We start from the raw sequence: 11805 nt of genomic DNA, 5'->3' as shown, positions 1-11805 counted from the left end.
GGAAGAAGAAGAATAACCACCTCCAGTATTAAGCCTAACAACTTTGACTGGATTTTAGTCTGAAATATTTTTTATGACTAGACTAATAAACTACCAATATTCTCTCATTAATTTCATCTAGAATCTTTTAATTCCCAGCTTTATAATTGCCACCTCCAAAGGCTAGGGCTTCACAAGTTTAAAATTAGACATCAAAAGATGGGACTTATTTAATGCAAGCATGACATATCTTCGAGAACTGTACTTAAGGCTCCCAGTTATGTCTTCACAGTGTTACATTCCTGCCAATCTTCTTTTAATAATCTGTAAATCAGATGTACCAGTATCCGCTGAGGAGATACAAAGTCTATGCTAAATATAAAAATGACTTGCATCTGGAAGAAAAAAAAAAACAGAGAGCAAAGAGCACTCTCAGAAATCTGTTTAATAATTGAAATATTACTTGTTTATTTGCAAAACAGGTAAAATGACTGAGTGCTGACTAAAGTAGCATAGGGGACAGGCACAGACTCTGAAGAGTAGACCAAGACATTACAGTTTACAGAACTTGAAATGCCAGCAGACGATAGGTGATGTAAGGCTGAAAAAGCAGCTAATGAAAACAGAGTGCAGAATACAAAACAAAGAACAGGGTTCAGGCACAGGGTGGATACCACAACTCATAGTATGGGGAGCACCCTCGGGGATCCACAGGACACAACTGCCACTCTAATGTGTCCCTGGTCACTGGTGGCACAAAGGCAGGAGGGTCTGGTTGAGTGAGATCAGGCTGGCCAAAAAGCTGCAGTCAAATGGTAGAGCAAGCAGCAAGCAATTTGCCCTCCTCTTCCCCTCAGTATGTTTCTTGAAATCAAGTCTTTTTACCTGCCGAAAATCCATGATGAGAAAATGAAAGAAAGCTGGTCAAATTCATTTTTATTACACTGGATAAAATTCATAGGCTGTCTTCAGCAACCATTACAGTACAGAATGTCGTTACATACACAGCATGCAACTTATCCAGTGGAAATTCAGGCAGGGCAACATGGCTATTGGTTATTTTAGTTCACCTACATCTTCACTGTGAGACTAACATTAATTTGCTAACAGAAGCTTTTTTTATGGTTTTAATAGTAAAAAAAAAAAGTTAATCCATCCATTTGCTTTATGACAGCATGCGTAATCTAACTTTAAGGGACATTTGAGGCAATTTTAATGCATTACCTTCTTCTATCACGTTTCAGAAACTTGCTCTGTTCCATTCATCACTAGCAGATATTCAACTGCTTTCGATGATATCTCCTAAGACAGTGGTTCTGAACAATGCCCTGGTTTTTAGAAAGGCACAGTGAAACTGCTTCTCCACACATCTTATCTCTTCACTCTGCATGCACACACTGTAAGCTTAGCGCTTAGAAAACTGGAGTAACCATTGTAATTTTTAACTTACAGTTTTGTCAAATGTATGTTACCAACAGGTGACACCAAAAAGGCTACTGAGAATATGGTCATATATAAGCAATTGAATATTGTTTTGTCTTTGATAATCTTGGTCCTAAATCTGGGGTACCTTTCAAAAAAAGCTCTCGAAACAGTTTACAGCTTCGAGAATATAAAAAACCTTGATTCTGAATGCATACCTACAAAAACCTTTCCTTTTCCACAACCTTCCATCTGGCAGGAATAAGACCAAAAAAAAAAGAGAAGAAAGAAAAAAGAGAAAAAGATGTACTTGGAGGCTTAAACTGTTAGATAGCTCCAATCCTTTCACTTTTGTGATCTCCAGGCCTTCTTCTATTCAACCTGGTCTCTAGCTGTTTATTCTGATAGTTGTCAGGGAGAGGGACAGGATCTGAGAAGGGATCACAATAACCTCCACACTGGCTCCAGCCAGGTCATTTAGCATAGCATCCTCTCAAAAAACAGCCTGTAGCAGACATTTCAAAGGAACGCATAGCAAGCCTTACAAAAATAAAATTTAAAAAATTGGTCTGAAGAATATTTTCCTTTGCTCCTAATTGGTTTGACATCTAAAACAGGATTTTGGAAATAAAAAAGGAGTCTTGGAAGATATCTATTAGAATATAAACATTCTAACATTGTGTTTTCATGCAATCATGCAATCTTATAAGATTTATGACATTTTACAAATATACAAGATGTATCTGCCTAAAAGGTCTACTTGATGTTGATGAAGTGTCGGGCATGACAAGACATGTCACTTGAAAGGCATAAATTTCTCTGTGTAATCAGACCACTTGGTGATATTAACAAAATTTGAGGGTATGTTAAGACACTCTGCTATAACTGTAACTGCTTCCTTGAACGTTTAGCTTCAGATTCTTCGGCTTTCCAATCATCTGAGGGCTCTTTCTCATGAAGGCAAGTGGAGAGGGAGAGCTCAATTAATTACTCTCACTCAGACTTTGCATTGCCATGCATTAGTCAAATGAATCCAAAAACCAGTTTTTCCCCAGAAGTAACACATCAAAATGAAAGATATAAATATTAGGCATACAGAACCCTTTTTATTCTAGTCTGCTTCTGTGCTGCTGACAACTAAAGAAGCAAATGTAAATTATTCCCTGACATATTCAGCCACTTCAGCCATCACTGCCTCCCTTAATGACCTGTTGTCTGAATTATAAGGATGACTCCTCCCACCTCCAGGAGTCCTGCTTCCAGGTAAAGCAGCAGTGGCCAGCAACCTTCCTTCCCAGGGCTTTGGCCCCACGGTAAATGTGCCCACAGAAAGCAGACCACTGTTGTTCCCAGCTCTGCCCTGTGAAGCCATGTACCCAGGATGCTGTGCTCTGTGTTTCCATGTAAACCAGCCCTTCACTACTGCCCCACACCCAGAGCCCAAACAGCAAAAAGGAGGGGCAGACGACATGCAACTTCTACACCAGAGGGCTTGATATCAAGAAAGCTGAGCTCAAAACTCTCTGAAGATGATACATGATAGCTACTGTCATCCAAAATCCAAGAAGAAAACTCTCTAACTCCTGTGTGGTGTTAGAAAGTGGCATTTCTTTATTCCTCACGATGCGCATCGGGCAACTTGACAAGAAAGCCTACGTTCTCAGAGTTCAGGTTCTATATTTATACAGTGAAGACATACATATGCAGTACTTTGGCATACATATTCACTCTTTTTCGAGAGCATATAGATACGTGCTAATGTCCCTTTGGGAATGCTCAGTAGTATTCAGGGTGGTCAAGTGCCCACCTACTTCTTCCCTTTTTTCACCATCAACTTCATCACTGAACCCTTTGACTCACTTTCATTCACTTTTCTCCAGTTTGGAAGATTTCCATTGCTTATTAGACCACAGTGAAACACTTTTTAAAAACAATGTATGTGGAACCTGAGGAAAAAATGTCCCTGCATGTTTTGAGGCGAAAGATAAAAGCATTCTATTGTGACTCCAGTACTTCTCATAAGGCAAAATCATTGAGGCAGAAAATAAGAAAATTCTATTATGTCCCCAGTGCAGAATTATTGAGGAAAAAACAAGACTGTTCACCCAATAAAGCTGAAATGGAAAGTTTTAGAATTATCACTTATGGATTCTTTTTGCTAAACTTAGTTTATATCGATTCTTAAACTAATGTACTAATCCATATTGCTATGCAAACCAACCTATGTCACTATCCATCCTCTGAAAACACAGTGGAAGCATCTTCCTTTCCAGTGTCATTTTTCACTGATGCTTGTTGATATCGAATTTCTGAAAGTACACAAATACATTTGAAGGAAACACTTTATGAACCGATTTTTATTCATGTGGTCTAGCATTGAACTCGAAACAAACTCAGAAATATGGATTTGCATTCTCACCACTTCAAAATATTGGGATACTGTCATCAATGACTTTGATTTTCACTCTTAATGAAGATGGGTTAATGCGCAAGATATGTGGAGGAATCTCTTCCAAACCATTCAGCACAACATAGCTGCAGAGAAGATAAGAATATGTTCAATGCTGGTATGAAATACTTCGCTCCCCTGTTCTACTTGTTATTGATACTGCTTGCAATTTATTTAGTATGCAATGTGTTTTGCACTGCAAGGACAGGCATAGTTTTCTGAAGCTGCATGCAAACCTAGCCAATTGCATTTGATTAGGTATCAGTGAACATGCAGCGTTGTAGCCCAGATATTGCTGTACAATAAACAGTGCATGCAACATTATTCTAATTCAATCCAGTGCATAATTACGCTCATGCAAATAACAAGCAGTGAAAACTTATTACACTATAACAGATTTAACAGTAAGCTTACAAATACTAGATGAATTGCGAATTCCTTACCTGATCTTTGCTTTCTAAAAAGCCTGAGGGAACAAATGGTGGGGTCACAAAAGCTTGAAGGCACAATGCACCTTTCTCTGTTGATGGTGACAGGTTTCAGATGAATGACTTCTTGACACCTGCACCTGTTAGCTGAGCATTCTCGCCTTTAAGTCCTCTTTTTTCCTCCTCTAGGTCTAAAATTAAATGCTTCTGTTCATCTTGTTCCTTAAGAAAGTCATCTTGACCTTACAAGTATTACAGGAATTGTCACCTGATTATTAATGATGTACCATGCAGATCCAGATGGCTTTTATTTTTCATTACGTTAAACTACTGACCCTTGGCTTGCACTTCCATTTATTTGCTCAAAAGTACATTACATTCATTATAGAAAAGAATGAATGCCGCACAACTTGTTAGTACACTATTCAAGCTTTCCCATAATTAAAGAATTTTAAAACTTTAAACATGCAGTGATAAAAAATATTTTATAAATTGTACTAAGCTATTCATTTTTCAAAATCCAAAATTAGGATGACCAATATGGGAACACGTGAGTACCTGGAGTGGCATGAGAGAGATAAGGTTGCATTCTTTGGCTCCCCGCCTCTCCCCTCCTCCCCTTTTCTGGGCCGTTGCTAGGAGGGGTGACTCAACCCTCCTCAGCATCCCTCACTGTAGCGCCTGTCATTCCCTTTGTTCGCTCTACACCCCCTTATCTAGTTCATAATTAAGTGAATGCTGTTCTGAAACAATTCTAAATAAATGTGTTCCACATCAATTCCCCCCTTTTCTCTAATCTAGCAATCTTCGCGTTGTTAGATGATACCATTCTCTCCTAAGGATTTATGAAAATACACCCTGCTTTCCATCTTTTAGCGAATTTTTTGCTGTTTCCTCGTCTCATAATTTTCACCTGGTTGTTTAGACATACACAAGAAACAACGTAACATATGAATATTCCAGAAAGAGTAGGACTATGCAAGTCATGAAGAGTTGCTTTAGCCAGGCAAAGTTCGGTAACCAACTGGTTAATTTGTTCCACAGTTCTGTAAATCCGAATTAAGTATCGTAGTTGTATACTGAATTTAGATCCCTTTTTTCCTATTGTCACAATCTTATTTGCACATCTACGCCTAACTCCTGCTCCACCCCATATGTCCAAATGATGGAGGGAATCCCATACTGAGGGAGTTCCATTCCTCCATCTCTTGGCAAGGCTGTAGATATCCAACAGTCAGTGAAGTTTAGGCTAGCCACAACTCCTTCAGTGATGTTTAAGTATGTATTTTCATACCAGGCTAAAGCAAATCGTATATAATACATGCAACTTATAAAACACATTCTAAACATATTGTCTCTTAATCCTTAGTTTCAGCGGTCTGGCCTTCTCAATAGTCCACTGGGATTGAGATGTCTTCTCAACTTGTGTGTAGCGGATCTATGATGCTTGTTCTTTTATCTTCACTATATATATGATGTTCTGGAACCCCAAATCTTGGTATTATCTCTTGTAACGATATTTTAGTTACTTCCTGCACTTTCTTTGTCCTGCAAGAGAAAGCCTCTGGCTAACCTGAAAAGGTGTCTTTTAATACCAGTATATGCCTATACCCCCTTTTCTTGGGAGTTCAGATAAATCAATTTGCCATTGTTGTTCAGGATAATTTCCCTTCCCTATTTGTCCCAATGGGACCCTGGGGCCCATTCTAGGATTAAACAAATCTCACATGCTGTGTTACCTGTTTAATGGTGGTGTATAAATGTATAAATTCTAAGCCACAATTTGTTGGCTCAGGTATTTATACAGGGCCTCCAGTGAGTTTTCCTTTGCTCAGCCATGATTATGGCCCATAACAGGGAGATGGGAACTATTATTTTGTTCTCAACCCTAACCCACCCTCCTTTTCCAACCTGCCCTCCTAAGTCCTTTATCAATTTTTGGTCCTCTCTTGAATATCTTGGTTTACCTTCAATTTGAATTTTTCTGTCTGGAACCAAAGCCTGCACCTCTTTGTCCTTCGCTTCTGCCACTCTTTGTTTCTCGCTCATCTAATGCATTGCCCATTTCTTTGGTTGTTTCTCCCTTCCGGTGGGCTTTACAATACATCATAGCCACCTTCTCAGGTAGTTGTACTGCTTCTAGTGCAACTGCTACTGTTCTTCCCAGTTTCTTTCTTTCATTACAATCCCTGTTTCTTTATACTCTCCAAGCCCCCTCAATTAATTTATCCAGGTCCTATATTTCGCTTCCTTTAATCTGTATTTCATTGGGAGGAAATAAAGACATTCTTACTCTGGTTAGCGAAAGACCTTGAGAGGTGTAAATAAGTTTGGCAGACATGGAGGAAGAAAATCGAAAGATTGTAACTATTTATGTCAGACAGTACCTCTTGACATAATCACCAGACATCTAGCTTGTACACCTGGCATGGGTGTGAGCAGATGCTATAAAGGTCAAACTGACCAGGGGCAAGCCCCAACAAACCTGAGGTTTCTGATAGAAGTGAGTGGCAAGGAACCATGGGTCCATGTGTGACAAAGGAGCAGAAGGCAGATTGCCAAATGATGAAAAACCCCATCAATTACGTATGGATCTCACTTTACGTCCCAGCCAGAAACAAACATGGGAGACAACCTGCGCAGAAGGAGGTGAGCAACAACACTGAGCTGCATTTCACACAGGAACGGTTCCATGGCAAGCTGGGAGTGGTGGGCGGCACATTGCTGAGTGGCTGCTGACAGAGTACTGCACCGAGATGGGAGTCCCTGTTGGCTCCTTCCTCATCAGGGAGAGTGAGACATTTGTTGGAGACTACGTTCTGTCCTTCTGGTGTAATGGAAGGGTGCAGCATTGCTGCATCCACTGGAGGCAGGACGCAGGCATCCCCAGGTTGTTCCTGACTGACAACTTGGTGTTTGACAGCCTGTTCAATCTCATCACCTATTACGAGGAGACACCACTGAGGTACAACAGGTTTAAAATGAGGCTGAAAGACCCAGTTCCTCAGTCTAACACCCACAACAGCAAAGACTGGTACCAACCTTACCAGAACCCAAGCTGAGCCTGTGCTGATGTGGGTGCCATAGGACGGCACAAAGGGGACGAGCCAAGCTCCAGCACCATCTCCTTCAGAGCAAGGTGGAAGATCCAGCACTGCTGCATGCAGCAGGAGAGTCATGTTTAATAAGGCACTTGAAGAAGTGCATATTGTTCAAGTTCATCACAAGCAATAAAAGTGTTCTGCACTAACAACAGAGTCGATGTCTAATTGCCACGGTTAAACCTTGTTCTTATTTGCCTTCCTCAACCTGTATGAGGATCTTTGGGCAGGATTTCAAAAGGGCATAGAGGGGTTTTACCAGTATTCCATAGTTGTATATCTATAGGCGGCACCACCTCATCATCCCTAGGAAAGTCTGGAGCTCCTTAGTTGTTTGAGGTTCCAGAGTCCGGCAAATTGCTTCCTTCCTTGTTGTTCCTAGGGTTCAGAATCCAGAAGCGATTTCATAATGCAGATAGGTTACTTGTGGTCATGCCCCCTAGGCTTTCTGTGGAGAAACGATAACCATTAAGTCTGAGAAAGTTTAGTAGACTAATTGTCCTTGTTGCACACCTCCTTTGTTTCAGTAGCTATCAGAAGGTCATTCACGTACTGTAACAGGGTTCCTTGTCCTGGGGCTGTATCCATTGCTCCAGGTCTTTGGCAACTTGGTTCCCAAAAAGAGTGGGGCTAATTTTGAACCCTTGGGGAATCAGGATTCTCACACACACAAGGCAGACATTAGCTGACTTTCGGGCCTCAATGGTAGACCAAAGAAGGCATCTTTTAGGACCAGAATGGTAAACCATGCCTATTCCCCTGATAATTTTGTGAGCAGCATATATGGGTTTGCTACCATTGGTTATAAATCCTCCACTATTCTATTGATAGTCCTTAAATCTTGTACTATCTAGTAGCTCCTGTCTGGTTTTCTAACTGGGAGGATGGGTGAGTTTTGACTCACATTCCACTAACAACCCAAATTTCTGAAAATGATCACTTATTGGTTGGATTCCTTTATTGTCTTTGCATTTGTGGGGGTACTGTTAATCCAAAACAGCTGGGCTCCCTGCTTTATTCTCATTGCTATTGGTGCTGTATTCTTAGGCCTATGTGGGTTTTTTACTGCCCACACCCCAGGATAAACTTGATTACTTGCTTCATCTGGGATTCTGGTCCCAGCAGGGGTAGTGATCAGTGCTAAACTAAGTATCTTTTTAAATTGATCTTCTTTTACCTTAAATTCCAATTTTCTTTTCCTAAACTTTAATTCAGCTTCCAGTTGTTCTAGTAGATCTTGCCCTAGTAAAGACTTTGGTGAATTTGGCATGTGCAAAATTTGTGTATCCCTACCTGTTTATCTATACTAAATTATAAAGGCTTAAGAAAGTAAGCCTTCTCACCTTGGACAATGGCTTCCTTTACGGTTACAAATTCATCACTTACTGAGTTAGAGAAGTATTTAACACTGAACAAGTTGCTCCAGTGTCTACTAAAAATTCCACACTTTGCTGCAATTCCTTCCCTAATTTAATTTTCTCCAATCTTAACTGTTATTGCATCTGTTTCCAAATCCAGTGCTGCTTTTTGCACTAACTGCTTTTCTGTTCAATAGGGGCGGAATGCTCCTGGGCCCTTCTAACCCCCCCCCCAAGCTCTTCTTGAGGACGTGTTTGGGTCCTAGAGCTCTGCCTTAGTGCAGCAACAGCAATAGCTACTATATCTCAACCCCTCCCCTCCAGAGGCTTCCCATGCTAACACTGGGATATCAAGTTTCCTCGGTCTCTGCAGGTGAAGGTGATTCTTGTTTCCTGTGTGTCCTGTGTCTCCTGCCTTTGCAAAAACAACCTTAACTGCAAAATGGTATTATAATTCAGAGTGCCATTTAAAGCCATTTTTCACCACCTCCCAGCCATTAATTACAATATTTAATTAAAGACTTCTTGCTCACAGGGCCCCTAGGCTCTCCAGCAATATCTTGAGTAGGGTTTGCCTGGGAACTTCCTTTCCCCATGCTCCCCTGTACTGAACTTTATTGATTCTTTGTTCCCAAAAGTCCACCCCCTATAGCTAGTATATTAGTTTGACCAAGTACATATTCCTCTTTAAAGGCCAGTCCACAACCCCAACCGAAATGCCAGTTTCCTCTATCCCACTGTAATTCCTGGACAGTATTACAGTCAACCCTCTGGTAATAATTACAGGATTGCAACCATTTTCAGGATGAAATAAACATCCAGTTATACTCGATACCCACATTCACACCACTCACACCTTTGATCAAATATTTAGCATTCACAGTATATGGCAGCTTCTTATAAAGTCTCCTTTGCTGGGAAATGGAGTCTGCCTATTTCCTCAGGGCACGGGAACACCGAATCACCGAATTCCCTGGAATTATATTGTAAATGGAATTCCACAAATAATTTTATAACAGAAACTAAACAATTACAAAGATAACAATGACAAACACAGTTGTTACTAAAACCAGTTTGAACACTTAACCCGTTACATAGGTCCTACCAGGCCCCCTCCTGGCAGCTAACTGCAAATGCCCCCCCACTGTCTGGTCACTTTAAACTACAGATCTGGCACATGTTTATGGTCACGTTTTTTCCAGAGTATTACAAAGCTTACATTCCCGAGCACATTATAGCCTCACTCTCGGGATGCCTCGTGAGTTATACATGAGAGTTCTCGGAATTCTCGAGATACCTCCCTAAGTGGGACCCCCTTCCCGACGGGTGTGCTCCCACACCGATCACGATCACTCAACTATTAGCAGTGGATCCACCCTCAGGGGGAGCACCCTCGCTCCTCTATTCCTGTTTAGGACGTCTCCTTACGACTTATGGGTCCTCTGCACCTGCAGTATACCTGGTCTGTGTCCAGGTTTCTTTCTCTGCTCCGCGGTGCCGGGTCCGGGTGAGGGAGCCTTTCTGAGAATCCTCGGGGCACACCTAAAGGGTCCCCGTCCCAGTCAGCCCTGCAGATTAGCCAACTCTTCTGGCTGGCTCATCAAATTGACTTGCGGAATCAAACTCTATAACCACAAAGTAGTTATATATCAGGTACATTTATTCAGCACTATGCACACACGCTGGGTGCAAGTGGGGTAGCCCCTTCTCGCCTGCACACCACAAAGTGACAGTTAAGGATGTTTATAGAGACAAGTTATACATATGCAAGAATAGGAGGGGATATTACAGTTGCTTCCAAGAAATTAATCATAGATTATTCTGATATTACAATTAGAATAGGAGGGGCTATTACAATTGATTCCAAAAAGTTAGGCATAGATTATTGTGATATTACTATTAGAATAGGAGTGGATATTACAATTGATTCCAAGAACTTATTATCATATTTTCCACTCCTAGCTGTTAAGCCCAATTGCTGACTTATCGTGACTTGCAGGTTTTATTTCCCCCTGTAGTGGAATTCCTAGGTCATAGCCTGAACCACCCTGAACCAATATATGAGCACATGAGGCCTGGAGCAGCATGAGAGAGATAAGGCTACATTCTTCGGCTCTCATTCTTTGGCTCCCCCCCCAGCTCCGCTTCTCCAAGCTGTAGCTAGGAAGGGTGAGTCAACCCCCCTCTATATCCCTCTCTATAGCGCCCATCATTGCCTTTGTTCGCTCTACATTCCCTTACCTAGTTCACAATTAAGCGAATGCCATTCTGAAACAATTCTCAAGAAATATTTTCCACGCAAGGATAAAAATACCTTTTGTCAGGCACCACCAAATTTGTAAAAAATCTCACGATGATGAGTATGACAAGTGAAAGTGTTTGCTCACTGCTTTCACACCAAGATAAATGTGTATCTACAAGTTTAACATTTTAATTTACAAAAAATGTGAAAACGTGGAAAAGAAAATCCAAGTCATAAGTTAGACACAACGGCACTAGATGTTATGGATTGGTGGTAACTGTAATTCACCCCATGATTATGACAGGAAAAAACCCTTATCTGTTGATACCTTGGCTTCAATCCTGTTCCTGGTGTTGAAATTACCATTTATGATTTGGCAAAATAGTCCATGCATTCATATTGACATGTATTCTCTCCTAATGTGTTAACTATAAAGGATGGAATTTTCAAAGTCATAAATACATCTTTTCTCATTTTCCTCCTATATAATATGGATGTCTAATCAATTAGCTAAGTGGAAATGGTAGCCAGATTTTTAATTAATTGCTAAATGTTCACCAGTGATGCAAGAGCCACATGACAAGCACTAATTCCCTTTTTCACAGAGTTATCAGGAAGTGAGACTAATGGTTCCCCAAAATAATGCCCAGTATTTGCAGAAGGGCCAGTGACTACACAACTCAATCACACAATGACTGAGCCAGTTTGGTTTTTTTTTTTCTATGAATTGGTGCTACTCATCTTTCCTAGAGGATCTGTTCCTGCTCTGAGCCAGCAGAAAGATAACTTGATATATAAAATATGATGTACAAAATAACCAAGAGAT

The 11805-nt window shown here is 40.8% G+C and overlaps 1 long non-coding RNA gene across 2 annotated transcripts in view; it reads right to left on the bottom strand.

The window, feature by feature from the left end:
• The window catches only part of LOC109364169, an 18169-nt gene extending 6370 nt beyond the window's left edge, over positions 1-11799 (bottom strand). The window contains exons 1-3 of one of the 2 annotated variants that reach the window (XR_002110201.2): positions 4294-11799; positions 3821-3936; positions 3623-3710 (exon numbers count right to left, since the gene is read on the bottom strand). This is a non-coding gene — a long non-coding RNA (uncharacterized LOC109364169). Of the gene's footprint in view, positions 1-3622; positions 3711-3820 lie in introns of both variants that reach the window. The other variant, XR_002110199.2, reaches the window with a different exon arrangement.
• Positions 11800-11805: the final 6 nt, after the last annotated feature.

This window comes from Meleagris gallopavo, assembly GCF_000146605.3.
Source record: "Meleagris gallopavo isolate NT-WF06-2002-E0010 breed Aviagen turkey brand Nicholas breeding stock chromosome 6 unlocalized genomic scaffold, Turkey_5.1 Chr6_random_7180001949261, whole genome shotgun sequence".
NCBI lineage: Eukaryota > Metazoa > Chordata > Aves > Galliformes > Phasianidae > Meleagris > Meleagris gallopavo.
This window is presented reverse-complemented; position numbering and strand designations above follow the sequence as displayed.